This window comes from Scylla paramamosain, chromosome 35 (genome assembly GCF_035594125.1).
Source record: "Scylla paramamosain isolate STU-SP2022 chromosome 35, ASM3559412v1, whole genome shotgun sequence".
NCBI classification, from domain to species: Eukaryota; Metazoa; Arthropoda; class Malacostraca; order Decapoda; family Portunidae; genus Scylla; species Scylla paramamosain.
The window spans coordinates 9,548,755-9,567,123 of record NC_087185.1 but is presented as its reverse complement, the minus strand read 5'-3'; positions in this window follow the sequence as shown (position 1 = coordinate 9,567,123).

Here is an 18,369-nt window from a genome sequence, read left to right as displayed (position 1 = left end):
ATGTGGCAAGAAGTACACCTGTTTGTTTAAGTCTGCCTTTTATTAATCATTCCCTTGGTCCCGTTTTCTTTTTATATGCTTAGTAACTCGTCCTCATTCTTTCTCCTTTTCTCGTTTTCTCTTTTCCTAAGTTCTTTTTTTTTCTTGTATTCTTTCTCTCCTTTTCTCCTTTCGTTTATTGATTTCTTATTATTTTCCATTCGTTTTTTTATTTTCTAATGTATTTTCCTCTCTTCTTTCCTTCCGTCTCTCCTCATTTTTTCTTCTTTCTTTTCCTCCGCTTTCTTTTTTAATTTTCTTTATTTTTTTGTTCCATTTATTTCCTTACTTTCTAATTCTCCTTTCTCCTTTCTTTCGTTCCTTTATTCCTTTCTTTTTTTCCAGTTCTGTCTTATTTCCTAATTTATCCGCCTATTTCTCTTCTCCCTTCCTTCTCTTCCTCCCTTTTGCTTTTCTTCAATTCCTCTCTTCATTTTCTTTTCTTTAGTTTACTCTCATATTCCATTTTCACCCTTCCTTCCATCTTCCTTTCTTCTTCATTTTCTTCTTTTTCCTTCTTCTTCTTCTTCTTTTTTCTATAATCTCTCTCTCTCTCTCTCTCTCTCTCTCTCTCTCTCTCTCTCTCTCTCTCTCTCTCTCTCTCTCTCTCTCTCTCTCTCTCTCTCTCTCTCTCTCTCTGTTGACGTGACTGGGAGTGTTGTTGGCCTCTACCTTGCCACACACCCTTGCCCTTTATTGTCTCTGCTCTTGATTTTGATGCGGAACACTTATTTCCTCCCCTAAGGATTCAAAGGTCGCGCCAGAAATTCAAAATCCGATTGAGGAAGGCGCTTGATGGCGGGTGATCGAAGGAGGACGAGACCCAAAGACGCCGGAAGCCTATTTGTGATGTGCGTGTCCTTTTTACCAAGCGTGTTCTCGTCATCTCATCGGGAATTGACGCTGTTTACTCCCTCCTCTCCGTTTCCTTCCCTCAACACACAGCGGGATGTTTTCTGAGGGGCTGTGTTTCTTTCAGTGTCTTCTTGAGATCCTTATAGTTAAGGTATGTGATTGTTTTTACAGTTCACGTAAGTGTTTTTTTTTTTTTTTTTTGAGTCTTTCGTATTATTGTTTGATTTCATTGACATTGTTTTTTTGGTTGTGTTCGTTTAGTGCTTTTAATTTTGTTATTTTCCTATGTTTATACTTTCCCTTATCTTTTATTCTCTTCACTATCTTTTCATCCTCATTCTTAACTTTATCACACTTTGCCATTTCAGTTGTCTTTTCGATCATTAAAATAAAACAATCAAGATTAAAAATGGTACTTTACGGAGAACGATTTGACTACAGCAAGACCCAGCAGCTCACCCAGGTCCAGAAGCGGGTGGCCCGGTGCAGAGCCGAGGCCGCCCGGAAGGGCCGGGAGCAGGCCCGCCTCTGGCGCGCCAAGAAGAGCAAAGCACCACAGGGGCAGGGCGACGCTCTCGTGTTGGAGCACCCTGCCTGCCAAGCCACCAACTTGATGGCGACTAAACATTGATGATGACTTAACGGAGGCCAAATCTCCCCTGACCAAACCTGATATTGACTAAACTGAGGCCAAATCTCCCCTGGCCAAATCTGATGATGACTTGACAGAGGCCAAATCTCACCTGGCCACACCTGATATTGACTAAACTTAGGCCAAATCTCCCCTGGCCAAACCTGATGATGACTTAACGGAGGCCAAACCTCCCCTGGCCAAACCTGATGATAACTAAAAGGCCAAATCTCCCCTGGCCATACCTGATGATGACAAAAAGGCCAAATCTCACCTGGCCAAACCTGATATTGACTAAACTTGGGCCAAATCTCCCCTGGCCAAAACCTGATATTGACTAAACTTAGGCCAAATCTCCCCTGGCCAAAACCTGATATTGACTAAACTTAGGCCAGATCTCCCGTGGCCAAAACCTGATATTGACTAAACGGAGGCCAAATTTCCCCTATCCAAACCTGATGATGACTTAACGGAGGCCAGATCTCCCCTGGCCAAACCTGAAGATGACTAAAAGGCCAAATCTCCCCTGGCCAAACCTGATATTGACTAAATGGAGGCCAAATCTCCCCTGGAAAAAACTGATGATGACTTAACGGAGGCCAGATCTCGCCTGGCCAAACCTGATGATTAAAAGGCCAAATCTCCCCTGGCCATACCTGATGATGACAAAAAGGCCAGATCTCCCATGGCCAAACCTGATATTGACTAAACGGAGGCCAAATCTCCCCTTGCCAAACCTGATGATGACTTAACGGAGGCCAAATCTCCCCTGGCCAAACCTGGTATTGACTAAACGGAGGCCAAATCTCCCCTGGCCAAACCTGATGATGACAAAGAGGCCAAATCTCCCCTACCCAAACCTGATATTGACTAAATTTAGGCCAAATCTTCCCTGGCCAAACCTGATATTGACTAAACTTAGGCCAAATCTCCCCTGGCCACATCTGAAGATGACTTAACGGAGGCCAAATCTCCCCTGGCCAAACCTGATATTGACTAAACTTAGGCCAAATCTCCTCTGGCCAAACCTGATGATGACTTAACGGAGGCCAAATCTCCCCTGACCAAACTTGATGATGACTAAAAGGCCAAATCTCCCCTGGCCAAAACCTGATATTGACTAAACTTAAGCCAGATCTCCCCTGGCCAAAACCTGATATTGACTAAACGAAAGCCAAATTTCCCCTGGCCAAACCTGATATTGACTAAACTGAGGCCAAATCTCACATGGCCAAACCTGATGATGACTTGACAGAGGCCAAATCTCACCTGGCCACACCTGATATTGACTAAACTTAGGCCAAATCTCCCCTGGCCAAACCTGATGATGACTTAACGGAGGCCAAATCTCCCCCGGCCAAACCTGATGATGACTTAACGGAGGCCAAATCTCCCCTGGCCAAACCTGATGATAACTAAAAGGCCAAATCTCCCCTTGGCCATACCTGATGATGACAAAAAGGCCAAATCTTCCCTGGCCAAACCTGATATTGACTAAACTTGGGCCAAATCTCCCCTGGCCAAAACCTGATATTGACTAAACTTAGGCCAGATCTCCCCTGGCCAAAACCTGATATTGACTAAACGGAGGCCAAATTTCCCATGGCCAAACCTGATGATGACTAAACTTGGGCCAAATCTCCCCTGGCCAAAACCTGATATTGACTAAACGGAGGCCAAATCTCCCCTGGCCAAACTTGATGATGACTTAACGGAGGCCAGATCTCCCCTGGCCAAACCTGATGATGACTAAAAGGCCAAATCTCCCCTGGCCAAACCTGATATTGACTAAATGAAGGCCAAATATCCCCTGGCCACACCTGATATTGACTAAACGGACGTCAAATCTCCCCTGGCAAAACCTGATGATGACTTAACAAAGGCCAGATCTCCCCTGGCCAAACCTGATAATTAAAAGGCCAAATCTCCCCTGGGCATACCTGATGATGACAAAAAAGCCAGATCTCCCCTGGCCAAACCTGATATTGACTAAACAGAGGCCAAATCTCCCCTGGCCAAACCTGATGATGACTTAACGGAGGCCAAATCTCCCCTGGCCAAACCTGATGATGACTAAAAGGCCAAATCTTTCCTGGTCAAACCTGATATTGACTAAATGAAGGCCAAATCTCCCCTGGCCACACCTGATATTGACTAAATGGAGGCCAAATCTCTCCTGGCAAAACCTGATGATGACTTAACGGAGGCCAGATCTCCCCTGGCCAAACCTGATGACTAAAAGGCCAAATCTCCCCTGGCCATACCTGATGATGACAAAAAGGCCAAATCTCCCCTGGCCAAACCTGATATTGACTAAACGGAGGCCAAATCTCACCTGGCCAAACCTGATGATGACTTAACGGAGGCCAAATCTCCCCTGGCAAACCTGATATTGACTAAACGGAGACCAAATCTCCCCTGGCCAAAACCTGATATTGACTAAACGGAGGCCAAATTTCCCCTGGCCAAACCTGATGATGATTAAAAGGCCAAATCTCCCCTGGCCATACCTGATGATGACAAAAAGGCCAGATATCCCCTTGCCAAACCTGATATTGACTAAACGGAGGCCAAATCTCCCCTGGCCAAACCTAAAGATGACTTAACGGAGGCCAAATCTCCCTTGGGAACACATGATATTGACTAAATGCAGGCCAAATATCCCCTGGCCAAACCTGATGATGACTTAACGGAGGCCAAATCTCCCCTGGCCAAACCTGATATTGACTAAACGGAGGCCAAATCTCCCCTGGCCAAACCTGATGATGACAAAGAGGCCAAATCTCCTATGGCCAAACCTGATATTGACTAAATTTAGGCCAAATCTCCCCTGGCCCAACCTGATATTGACTAAACTTATGCCAAATCTCCCCTGGCCACATCTGATGATGACTTAACGGAGGCCAAATCTCCCCTGGCCAAACCTGATATTGACTAAACGGAGGCCAAATCTCCCCTGGCCAAAACCTGATATTGACTAAACGGAGACCAAATTTCCCCTGGCCAAACCTGATGATGACTTAACGGAGGTCAGATCTCCCCTGGCCAAACCTGATGATGACTAAAAGGCCAAATTTCTCCTGGCCACACCTGATATTGACTAAATGAAGGCCAAATCTCCCCTGGCCAAACCTGATATTGACTAAACTGAGGCCAAATCTCCCCTGACCGCAGCAGATAATTACTAAACGGAGGCCAAATATCCCCTGGCCAAAACTGATATTGACTAAACTTAGGCTAGATCTCCCCTGGCCAAACCTGATATTGACTAAACGGAGGCCATATCTCCCCTGGCCACACCTGATGATGACTTAATGAAGGCCAAATCTCCCCTGGCCAAACCTGATATTGACTAAACTGAGGCCAAATCTCCCCTGGCCAAAACTGATATTGACTAAACTTAGGCTAGATCTCCCCTGGCCAAACCTGATATTGACTAAACGGAGGCCATATCTCCCCTGGCCACTCCTGATGATTACTTAATGGAGGCCAAATCTCCCCTGGCCACACCTGATATTGACTAAATGAAGGCCAAATCTCCCCTGGCCAAACCTGATGATGACTAAGAGGCCAAATCTCCCCTGGCCAAACCTGATATTGACTAAACGGAGGCCAAATCTCCCCTGGCCACACCTGATATTGACTTAACGGAGGCCAAATCTCCCTTGGCCAAACCTGATATTGACTAAACGGAGGCCAAATCTCCCCTGGCCACACCTGCTGACCAAACCTACCGTGGACAAACTTGATGACAAACCAAACTTACCCTGGACAATCCTGACGACGACGACAAAACCTACCTTGGCCAAACCTATCCTGGCCAGACCTGATGACGACCCAAGCCTACCCTGGACAACTCTCCCCTGGCCACACATGTCTACTAGCAAATTTCTTGTGGCCAGGAAAATTTTTTTTTTTTTTCTTATTTTCGCTTATCTTTCCATCTTCTAAAATCTTCATTCATTCTTACATACATTCATACGCGGCCTCGTTGCACAAGACTTTCTTCTTTCTCTCACCCCTATTCTGTCCACCTCTCTAACGCAAGAGTTAACCAGTATTCTCAATAATTCATCCCTTTCTCTGGTAAACTCTGGAACTCCCTGCCTGCTTCTGTATTTCCACCTTCCTATGACTTGAATTCCTTCAAGAGGGAGGTTTCAAGACACTTATCCACCAATTTTTGACCACTGCCTTGACCCTTTTACGGGACTGGCATTTCAGTGGGCATTTTTTATTGATTTTTGTTGCCCTTGGCCAGTGTCCTTCTTACATAAAAAAAAAAAAAAAATATCATTTATAAGAGAGAGAGAGAGAGAGAGAGAGAGAGAGAGAGAGAGAGAGAGAGAGAGAGAGAGAGAGAGAGAGAGGCTAGGAATGAATGGGTGTGATAAACAGTCTCTCTCTCTCTCTCTCTCTCTCTCTCTCTCTCTCTCTCTCTCTCTCTCTCTCTCTCTCTCTCTCTCTCTCTCTCTCTCTCTCTCTCTCTCTCTCTCTCTCTCTCTCTCTCTCTCTCTCTCTCTCATAAACACTAACCCTTTTCATTCTTCCTTCCCTCCCTCCTTCCTTCCCTCGTGAATACCTTGTAATTAATTAAAGAACACCTGCAGAGACTAAATATCAACAAAAGAAAGATGTAACAGTCCACTTGTTAAACATACATTTTCTTTGATGTAATTTTGAAATAAAAGAATGTTAAATTTGTTTTTTTATGACATACTTTGTTAATTTGATCAGTTCTTTTCTAGGAGTGTGCTATTATATAATGAAAGCCAGAGGAGGAGGCAGTAGACACCTGCCGAAACGATAATTACTCCCAGTGAGGTCTAAAGGGGGCAGTGAGGGGGTGCTGTGAACTTATCATTAAACCCAGCTGTGACCTCACTGAACGTTTCCCTTTGTGTCTCACAACACAAGGGGGCAGTCACAGCCTGCCCTCTAAAGACAACTCTCTTCCTCCACACAAAAACTACAAGCACCTAATAACACACACACCCTTTCCTCAAAATTTTAAAATCATCATGGCGACTCCTACACCAGCCTCGGATTCCCAATCTAGGGAGGGGACCATAAATGTCCCCAGGTCGGATTGCCTTTCTGTCGACGACCCTAAGTGTCTTGACACCCCCCTCAACTTTTTCTTCATTAACTTCTGCAACATTCGCGGTCTAAGATCTAATTTTCAATCTGTAAAACACCACCTCTCCTCTTCTAAACCTCATCTTCTTTTCCTTACTGAAACTCAGGTGTCTGAGGCAACTGACAGTAGCCCCTTTTCTGTTCCCTCCTACTTTCTCTATCCTCATTTTCGATCCAAAGCTGGATGCTGCGTTTATGTGCGCAATGACTTAACCTGTTCTCTTGCCCACGCTCTTGAATCTTCCGAGTTTTCCACCATCTGGCTACGACTACAGTCACTCTCATACTAAATTTATCTGTGCTGTATACCTCTCACCTGACTACTCTGATTATAAGAAATTCTTTGACTACTTAACTTCCAAAGTGGAGCACATTCTGACCCTCTTCCCTTTTGCAGAGATCTCCATTCTTGGAGACTTCAATGTTCACCACCAGCTTTTGGCTTTCCTCTCCCTTCACTGACCATCCTGGTGAAATAGCCTACAGCTATGCTATCCTCCATGACCTAGAGCAATTGGTGCAACACCCTACTCGTATTCCTGACCGTTTTGGAGATACACCCAACATTCTTGACCTTTTCCTGACCTCTAATCCTTCTGCTTATGCTGTCACCCTTTCTTCTCCGTTGGGCTCCTCCGATCACAATCTCATATCTTTATCCTGTCCTATCACTCCAATCCCTCCTCAGGATCCCCCTAAGCGAAGGTGCCTCTGGCGTTTTGCCTCTGCTAGTTGGGGGGACCTGAGGAGGTATTTTGCTGATTTTCCTTGGAATGACTACTGCTTCCGTGTCAGAGACCCGTCTTTGTGTGCTGAGCGCATAACAGAGGTGATAGTGTCTGGCATGGAGGCGTACATTCCTCACTCTTTTTCTCGTCCTAAACCTTTTAAACTTTGGTTTAACACAGCTTGTTCTCGTGCTATACATGATAGACAGGTGGCCCACAAAAGGTACTTAAGCCTTCCATCACCAGAATCTCATGCACTTTATATTTCTGTCCGGAACCATGCCAAGTCTGTTCTCTGACTAGCCAAAAACTGCTTTTTACGCAGAAAAATGCCAAAATGTATGCAAGGTACTCTACATGGGGAAACGGAAAGACATTACGAGAAAGGGGTATTAAGAGTTTTTGAGCCTCTTAGGTAAAAAAATGCTAAAACGCATGAATAGCCCTCCACATGGAGAAACAGAATAACATTACCAAAAATGTCTTTTCATTGTTTTGCGTGTCTTACGTACCAAAACGCTAAAACGCATGCAAAACACCATCTAATGGGAAGCAGAATAACTTTACCAAAAACGTGTATTTTCAGTGTTTTCGAGTTTTGTTACGTACAAAAACGCCAAAATGCAAGAAAAGTACCCTATATTGGAAACAAACTTTTATTATAAGAAACGTGTATTATATGTGATTCTGAGCTTCTTAGATACAAAAACACTTAAACGTGTGAAAAACACTCGATATGGAGAAACAGAACATTACCACAAACGTGTTTTGAGTTTTTTTTTTTACCTTGTTAGGTACCAAAACTCAAAAATGTATGGAAAGCACATTGACTGATGAGAGAGAAGAAAGCTATAAAATAAAATAAAATAAATAAATAAAAAAAAACGTGTATTGTGAGTGTGTCTGACCTTGTTTGGTACAGAACATCAAAATCCATTCCCCATAAACTAAAACCCAATACAATCAAACGAAAACACATTATGAAAAACGTTACTAATATTTTTTTTAATCGAAGTTACCAAACCGCAAAAAATGTGAATAGCACTCTATAAAGAGAAATAACAACATAACCAAAAACGTATAATTTGAGTGTTGTTCACATTATTAGCTACCAATACCAAAATGCATGAAAATCACTGTATATGAGGAAAAAACATTATCAGAAACGTGTCTTTTAAGTGATCTTTAAGAGAGTTAGGTGCAAAAACGCTAAATTCCTTGGAACGCGCCCTATATTAGAATTTAAAAAAAAATGCATTTGAGTCTTTTTGAGCTTCGTACGTACAAAAACGCGAAAACGCATGCAAAATATCCTTAATGGACAAACAGAATAACATTACAAAACATTTGAGTGTTTTTTGAGCTTCTTAATTACAAAAACGGCAAAATGCATGCAAAGATCTTTATATGGTGAAACAAAACATACTTACCAGATGCGTGTATGAACTTAGGTAACTAAACGCTAAAACATTTGAATAACACTCTATATGTTGAAACTGAACAGCTTTACAAAAAAAGATGTATGTTTTGAGTGTTTTTTTTTTATATTGTTAGGTAACAAAACGTGAAAGTGAATGAAAAACACTTTTTTTTTTTTTAGAGAAACGAATCAACATTACCTGAAATGTGCTTTTTTAGGGATTTTAGCGTTTTCGGCAGCAAAACGCTAAAATTCATAGGAACCATTCTACAGTGGAATACAAAACAACATTACCAAATACGTGTCTTTTTAGTGTTTTTGAGCTTCTTACGTACGTACCAAAACGCTAAAACGAATGCAAAAAAACAATTATGGTGAAACAGAATAATACTACGAAAAAAATTCTTTTTGAGATTATTGCATACAAAAAAACGCTAAGATATATGCAAAATACCCTATATGGGAAACGGTACGATATTACAGGAAACATTTATTACAAGTGTTTCTGAATTTCTTAGATACCAAAACGGTAAAACAAATAAATAGCACTATCTATGGAGAGAAGAGAACAATATTGACAAAAACGTCTTTTTCAGTTTATTTATTTATTTATTTTTTTTTTTACATTGTTATGTATCAAAACGCCAAAATGTATGCAAAACACTCTTTATGGGAACACAAAAGGACATTACGAGAAACATGTATTATGAGTGTTTCTGAGCTACTTAAATACCAAAACTCTAAAATACGTTAATAGCACCCTATATGGAGGAACAAAACATTACCCAAAAAAAATTTATTTTTAATGTTTTTTTTTTTTCCACATTGTTGGGTACAAAAAGAATAAATATAGGGAAACGAAGCGACATTACCAGAAACATGCCTTTTGAGTCTTTATTAGCCTGTTAGATGCTAAAATGCATGGAAAGCACCTTAATTTTTTATTTTTATTTTTTTTAATACAAAAACACATTACGAAAAGCGTGAATTTTGAGTGGTTTTGAGCATCTTACGTATCAAATCGATAAAACGCATGAAAACATCAATTGCGGAGAAACAGAATAACATTACCAAAAATGTGTATTTATATGTTAAAAGAAAACGACATTACCGGAAATGTGTATTATTAAATGTCTTTGACCTACTCATATATCAATATCCTAAAACACACGAATAGCACTCCATATATAGAAACTGAACAACATTACCAATAAATGTGTGCTTTGGGTATTTTCACAATGTTTAGGTACCAAAACATCAAAATACTTACAAACTGCGTTAAATGTGAAAACGAAATGACATTACCAGAAAAGTGTCTTTTCAGTGTTTTAGGCACCAAAACGCTAAAATACATAGAAACCACCCTATATTTCAATACAAAACAGTATTACGAAAAATGTGTCCGCTGATTGTTTTCTGTTTTTGAGCTTCTTACGTACCAAAACACTAAAAAGAAGGCAAAACACAGTTTATTTAAAAAATTACATTACTAATAACATAATATGTTATTAGTAATATATATATATATATATATATATATATATATATATATATATATATATATATATATATATATATATATATATATATATATATATATATATATATATATATATATATATATATATATATATATATATATATATATATTCAAAACATTGAATATATATTATATATTCAATGTTTTGAGCTTGTCACGTACAAAAAAGTTAAAAAGCATGAAAAATAATCTATTTCGGAAATGAACTGATATTAAAAGAAGTGTGTATTTTAAATGTTCCTGAGGTTCTTATGTACCAAGAGGCTAAAACGCGTAAATAGCACTTTATATTCAGAAACAGAAAATTACCTAAAACGTTTGTTTTGAGGGCATTTTACATTGTTAGGTACCAAAACGCCAAAATACATACAAAACACCTTATACGGGAAAAAGAAAAGACATTACAAGAAATGTGTATTATGATTTTTTCTTTTTTTCTTTTTTTCATTCTTAGGTTCCAAAACTCTAAAACGCGTGAATAGCACTTTATATAAAGAACAAGACAACTTTACTAAAAACGTTTATTTTTAATTCTTTTTTTCACTTTATTAGGTACCAAAACGCCAAAATACATACAAAACACCTTATACAGGGAAAAGAAAAGACAGTTTTTTTCTCTTAGTTCCCAAAATTCTAAAACGCGTGAATAGCAATTGATATAGAGAAACAAAACAACTTTACTAAAAACGTTTATTCCTAATGTTTTTTTTTTTCTTTTTCACTTTATTAGGTACCAAAACGCCAAAATTCATGCAAATTCATGAAACGAAATGATAGACCAGAAACGTGTCGTTTGATTGTTTTTGAGCGTGTTAGGCACCAAAACATTAAAAAGCATCGAAACAACCCTATATGATAACATAAAACATTATGAAAGGTGTGTCTTTGGAGTGGTTAGGATCTTCTTACGTACCAAAATGTTAAAACGCATGCAAAACATTCTAATGGAGAAAAAATAACATTACCAAAATGTGTATTTTGAGTATTTTTTCACTTCTTAGGAACGGAAACGTCGAAATGCATGGAAAGTACCCTATATGATGAAACAAAAAAGATATTATCAGAAACGTGTGTTATGATTTTTTTTTTTTTTAGATACTTAGGTACCAGAATGATAAAACGCGTGAATAGCATGTTAATAGCAATGTTAAATTTACATTCTTTAGAGAGACGTAGGTTAAGAGGGGACCTGATAGAAGTCTTTAAGTGGTATAAGGGTTATAACAGGGGGGATGTAGACAAAATTCTTAGGATCAGCAACCAGGGTAGAACAAGAAATAATTGGTTCAAGCTTGAAAAATTTAGGTTTAGGAAGGAGATAGGAAAAAATTGGTTCTCAAATAGAGTGGTAGATGAGTGGAACGGACTCAGTAATCATGTTGTTAGTGCTAGGACACTAGAGAGCTTTAAGAGAAGATTAGACGAATTTATGGATGGGGATAATAGATGGAAATAGGTAGGTATATTTCATACAGGGACTGCCACGTGTAAGCGTGGTCGCTTCTTGTAGCTTCCCTTATTTCTTATGTTCTTATGTTCTTATGCTCTTATGTTATGTTCTTATGTTTTGATATGAAGAAACAGAACATTACGAAACACATGTATTTTGACTGTATTTCACATTATCATTAACTAAAACGCTAAAATACATGGAAAGCACTCTATGACGGAAAAAAAAAAAAAAAAACTGAAATGTGTTTTTTGAGTGTTTCATTGGAATGTTAGGCACGAAAATGTTAAAAAGCATGGAAAGCACCCTATATGAAAATACAAATCAAGATTAACAAAAACGTATCTTATATGTTTTTGTTTCTTCCACATCAAAACACTCAAACGCATGCAAAACACTCTATGGTCAAACGGAATAACGTTACCAAAATCGTATTTTTTATTTATTTTTTTACTTCTTTCTTAGTAAAACGCCAAAATACATGCAAAAGTATCCTATATTGGGAAACGAAATTATATTACCAGAAACGTGGCTAATGAGTGTTTCTGAGTTTCTTAGGTACCAAAACACTAAAACGCGTGAAAAAAAAAAAAAAAAAAAAAACGGAAAAACAGAACATTACCAAAATCGTGCGTTTTGGGTGTTTCCACCTTGTTAAGTAATAAAACGCCAAAATGCTTACAAAACAAGTGAATTCAAGAATCATAAATTTTTTGCCAAAAATAATTATTGTAAATGTGTTTGAGCTCGTTAGGTACCAAAACACCAAAATGCATGCAAAATGCGTGCAAAATGCATGCAAAAAAAATGGATGTTTTCCCACTCTATATGGGGAAAACGAAAAAAAAACATTATGAGAGACGTGCATAATAAGTGTTTCTGAACTTCTTAGGTAACAAAACGCAAGAACGCTTCAATATATATTGAATATATTGAAAAGCAGATCAACATTGCAAAAAAGTTTAAGTTTTTTCACATTGTTAAGTACCAAAAACATTAAAAAACATGCGAAACATTCTATAAAGGAAACAAAGCGGCATAACCAGAAACGTGTCTTTTTAGTGTTTTTGAGCTTCTTACAAAAAACTCATAACTGCATGCAAACAACCATATATAGGAAATAAACTGATATTATAAGAGACGTGTTTTCTTACCTAGTAGTGTAGTGTTTCTTACCTTTTTTAGGACCAGAACGTGTGTATAACATTTAAAAGCGGAAACACAAGAAAATTACCAGAAATTTTTTTTCTTAAAGGTACCAAAACACCAATTGTATGCAAAGTACCCTGTAAGAGGAAACAAAAGGACATTACAAGAACCATGTACGAGTATGTATGAGTGTTTTTGAGCTTCTTAGGTACCAAAACGTGTGAATAGCACATTATGTGGAGAAACAGAACATCATCAAAACATTTATTTTGAGTTTTTGTTTGCATTTTCAGATACCAAAGCGCCAAAATCCATGCAAAGCAATATATATAGTGGAAACGAAATAACATCGCCAGAAACGTGTCTTTTGAGTGGCTTTGAGTTTGTTAGGTATGAAATCGCTTAAAAACATGTAAAGCATCGTACATTGAAATACAAAACAATATAACCGAAAAATGTGTCTTTTGAGTGTTTTTGAGCTTTTTACGTATGAAAACACTAAAACATATGGAAAAAAAGCCTTTACGAGGAAACAGGATAACATCAGCAAAAATGTGTTTCAATATTTTTGAGCTATGGTACAGAAACGTCAAAATGCATGCAAATTGCTCTATATGATAAAATAGTCGATATTATTAGAAACATGTATTATGAGTATTTCTGTGATTTTTAGGTACCAAGAGTCAAAAACGCGTGAATAGTATTCTAAATGGAGAAACACAATACCATTACAAAAACGTGTATTTATATTTTTTTTTCACATTACTAGGTACCAAAACTTTAAAATCCATGCTTATCACTGTATACAGGAAAGCGAAACGACATTACCAGAGACGTGTGTTTTCAGTGTTTTTCAGCGTTTTAGGCAACGAAACACTAAAATCCATGGAAAGCACCCTATATTGGAATACAAAACAATATTTCCAAAAAAGTGTCTTTTCATTATTTAGGAACTTCTTATCAAAATGCTAAAACGCATGCAAAAAACACTTTATGAAAAAATGAATATCACCAAAAATGTTTATATTGAGTGTTTTTGAGGAAAATATATGCATAGGAAACTTGTCTTTTGAGTATTTTTTTTATCTTGTTATGTACCATAATGCTAAAGTATACGCAAAATACCCTTTTATGCAGAAACAGAAACAGTATAAAACAGAAAAAAAAAACGTATATATTCAGTGTTTTTGAGCTTCTTACGTACAAAAATGTCAAAATGCAAGTCACATATATTGGAAAACAAACGGTATTACAAGTAACGTGTATCAAAAGTGTCTCTGAACTACGTAGGTACCAAAACGGTTAAACGTGTGAATAGCACTTTATATGGAGAAACAGGAAAAAAAAAAAAAAAACATTGCCAAAAACGTCTTTTTTTTTTTTTGGAATATTTTTTATTTGTTATTTATGAAAACGCCAAAATGCATGCAAAGCACCCTATATGGAAAAACGAAAGAACACTGCGAGAAACATGATTTGTGAGTGTTTTTAAGGTTCTTAAGTACCAAAACTCAAAAATGCGTCAATAGCACTATATATGGAGGAACAAAACGTTACCAAAAACGTTTGTTTTTAATGTTTTCACCTTCCTAGTTACCAAAGCACCAAAACGCATGCAAAGCACTCTATTTGGAAAAAGAAACCACATTATCAGAAACATGTCTTTTAATTCTAGAGAGTAACAGAATAAAGTTACAAAAAAAAATGTATTTTGACTGTTTTTCATATTAATAGGTACCAAAAGGCCAAAAATGCATTCAAAGCATTCTTTATATGGAAACAAAATGGCATTACCAGAAACGTGTCTTTTGAGTCTTTTATTGTGTTAGCCACCATTACGCTAAAAAGCATGGAAAGCATTAACAAAACATTAAGAGAAACGTGTCTTTTGTGTGTTTTTAAGCTTCTCCCATACCAAAACGCTCACACGCAAGCAAAACACCTTTTACGAAAAAAAAAACGGAATATTACCAAATTCGTGGATTTTTAGTGTTGTTGAACCTCTTACGTAGAAAAACGCCAAAATTCAATCAAAGAACCCGATATAGGAAGCAAACCAATATTATAAGAAATATGCATTATAAGTGTTTCTTAGCTCCTCAGGTGCAAACGCTAAAACAGGTGTATATCACTTAAAAGAAAGAAGTAGAACAATATTACGAAGTACGACTTTTTTTTTTCATATATATTGTTAGGTACCAAAACGCCAAAATGCCTGCAAATTACGTTATACGGGGAAACGAAAGTACATTATGAGAAATGTGTATTATGAGTGCTTTTGAGCTTTTTAAGTACCAAAACTCTAACTTATAAGGAAAAAACAATAATATTACCAAAAAATGAGTGTATTGATTGTTTGTCACATTCTTAGGTACTAAAACACCAAAATACATTCAAAGGGGCTTTGAAAAGGAAATGACTTTACTAGAAAAGTGTTTTTTTCATTTTTTTCAGCGTTTTAGGAAGCAAAATGTAAAAACGCTTTGAAATAACTATTTTTTGGAATGAAAACCACTCAGTGCTTCTGAGCTCCTTACGTACCAAAACGCTAAAACGTATCCAAACATACTTTTATGGAAAAACAGAATAACGGTAAAAATTTGTATTTTGAGTATTTTTGAGGTTGTTACGTGCAGAAACAGGAAAAAAAAAATAATAATATAAAGCTCCCTACATGGAGAAACTAAATTATTTTACCAGAAAAGTGTACGATTTTTTTTTTTTATTCTTGTGTACCAAAACGCTAAAACGCGTAAAACACACTCTATATGGAGAAACAGAACAAAAAAAAAAATTAAAATAAAATAGAACGTGTTCATGGGTACCAAAAATGTTCAGGTACCAAAATGCCAAAATGCATGCAAATCAATTTATATTGTAAAAGTAAACGAATATAACAGAAATCTGCCTTTTTAGTGTGTGTGTGTGTGTGTTTTTTTTTTTTTCAGTGTTATAACAATTAAAACGCAAAAATACTTAGAATGCACTCTTTATTGGAATACAAAACAGTGTTATCAAAAGCGTTTTTTGTGTGTGTGTGTGTGTTTTTGGGGGGTTTCCACTAACGAAAACGCTAAAATACATGGAAAACACCCTTTACGTAGAAACAAAATAACATTACCAAATATGTGTATTTTGAGTAATTTTAAGCTTGTTATAAAGAAAAACGGCAAAATACATGCAAAATACCCGATATGGTGAAACAAAACATAATTACCAGAAGCGAGTATTATGAGTATTGTTGACCATATGTAACAAAACACTAAAACGCGTGAATAGCACTCTATATGTTGAAACAGAACATTATCAAAAACGTGTTTCCAGTGTTTTTTTTTTTTTCTGATTGTTAGGTACCAAAACTCCAAAAAGCAAAATGGGGAAACGAAATGACATTACCAGAAACGTGCTTTTTCACTGTTTTCATCATTTTAGGCACCAAAACGGTGAAAAGCCCGGGAATTACCATTTATAGCAATAGAAAGCATTACCAAAAACGTGTTTTTAGAGTGTCTTTAAGCTTATTCATTGTCAAAACGTTAAAGCGTATGCCAAACATCTTTTTATGAACAAGAAGAATAATATATGGTGAAACAAAACGACATTACCAAAAATGTGTATTTTGAGAGTTTTTCACATAATTAAGTACCAAGACATCAAAATGCAATCAAATCACTCTGTGTGTGGAAACGCAACGCCATTTTGGCTTAAGTACAAAAACAACAAAATACAGGCAAAGTACCCTATATAATGGAACAAAACGATATACGCTTTTGGAGCGTGTATTTTGAAACGAAACGACATTTCCAGAAACATGTCTTTTGAGTGTTCATGGTCGTGTTAGGCACCAAAACGCTAAAAAGCATGGAAAGTACCTTATGTAAGGAAAAAAAGTCGTTTTTTCAGCTATTTACATGCCAAAACGCATGCAAAACACCCTTTATAAGCAAAATAATTTTTCTTGAAACGTATATTTTGAAGATTTTCTTTTTTTTAGCTTGTTACGTTGAAAAGCACCAAAATGTATGGAAAGTATAAGGAGAAACAAAAGAACATTACGACAGACGAATTTTGAGTGCTTTAGAGCTTCTTGGATACAGAGACGATAAAACGCATGAATATCACTCAATATGGAGAAACAGAACATGTGTGCTTTGAGTGTTTTTTTTTTTTTTTTCACAGAACAGCAAATTGCATGCAAAGAACTCTATTTTGAAACGAAACGACATTTCCAGAAATGTATCTTTCGAGTGTTTATTGGCGTGTTAGCCACTAAAATGTTGAAAATCATTGAAATTAACCTCCAAGGGAAAACATTACCAAAAAACGTCTCTTTTCATTGGTTTTAAACTAGTTACGTACCAAAACGCTTAAACGCATGCAAAGCACCCTTAATGGAAAAACAGAATAATATTATTTTATTATTTTTTTATTATTTTTTATTCATATGTACAAAATCTCGAAAATGCATGAACAGCACTCTATATGGAGAAAAAGAACAGAATTACCATAAACGTGTATTTTGAGTGTATTTTACATTCCTGGGTCCGAAAAACATCAAAATGCAAGCAAAGCAGAGCAAACGATATTTCCACAAACATGTTTTTTTTTTTTTTTTTATGACCGTGTTAGCATAAAGCTAGAAAAAAAATGGAAATCACCTTATATGGGAAAACGAAACAGCATGACAAGAAATGTCTTTTTTTTTTTTTCATTGTTTTTAGCTACATACGTACCAAAACGCTAAAACACACGGAAAACCACCCTTTATGGAGAAACAAAATAAAATTATAAAAAAAAAGTATTTTGAGTGTTTTTGAGCTTGTTACGTACAAAAACACCAAAATATATGCTAAGTACTCCATATAGGTAAACAAAACACATTCCGAGAAACGTGTATTATGAAAATTTTCGAGCTTCTTAGATACCAAAATGCTTAAACGCATAAATAGCATAATATAGAGAAACAGAACAACATTACGAAAAACGTGTATTTTGAGTTTTTTTTTTTTTCACATTGTTAGGTACCAAAACGTTATAACGCATGCAAAGCCTCCTATTAAGGGGAAAATAAACGACATTAACCGGAACGTAATTTTGGAGTTTTTTTTTTTGACTTGCAGAAACGTCTTTTGAGAGTTTATGAGCATGTTAGGCATAAAACGTTGAAAATTCATGGGAAGCATTCTATATGGGAAAAGGAAACATTACCAAAAACTTGTCTTTTTGAGTGCTTTGAGCTACTTACACACCAAAACACTAAAATGCATGTAAAACACACCCCAAAAAAATGTATTTTGAATATTTTTGAGCCTTTTACGTAAAAATAAATAAATAAATAAATAAAACGCCAAAATGCATGGAAAATGCACAATATGAAGACAAGTCATAAAGAGAAACGTGTATTATGAGAGTTCTTGA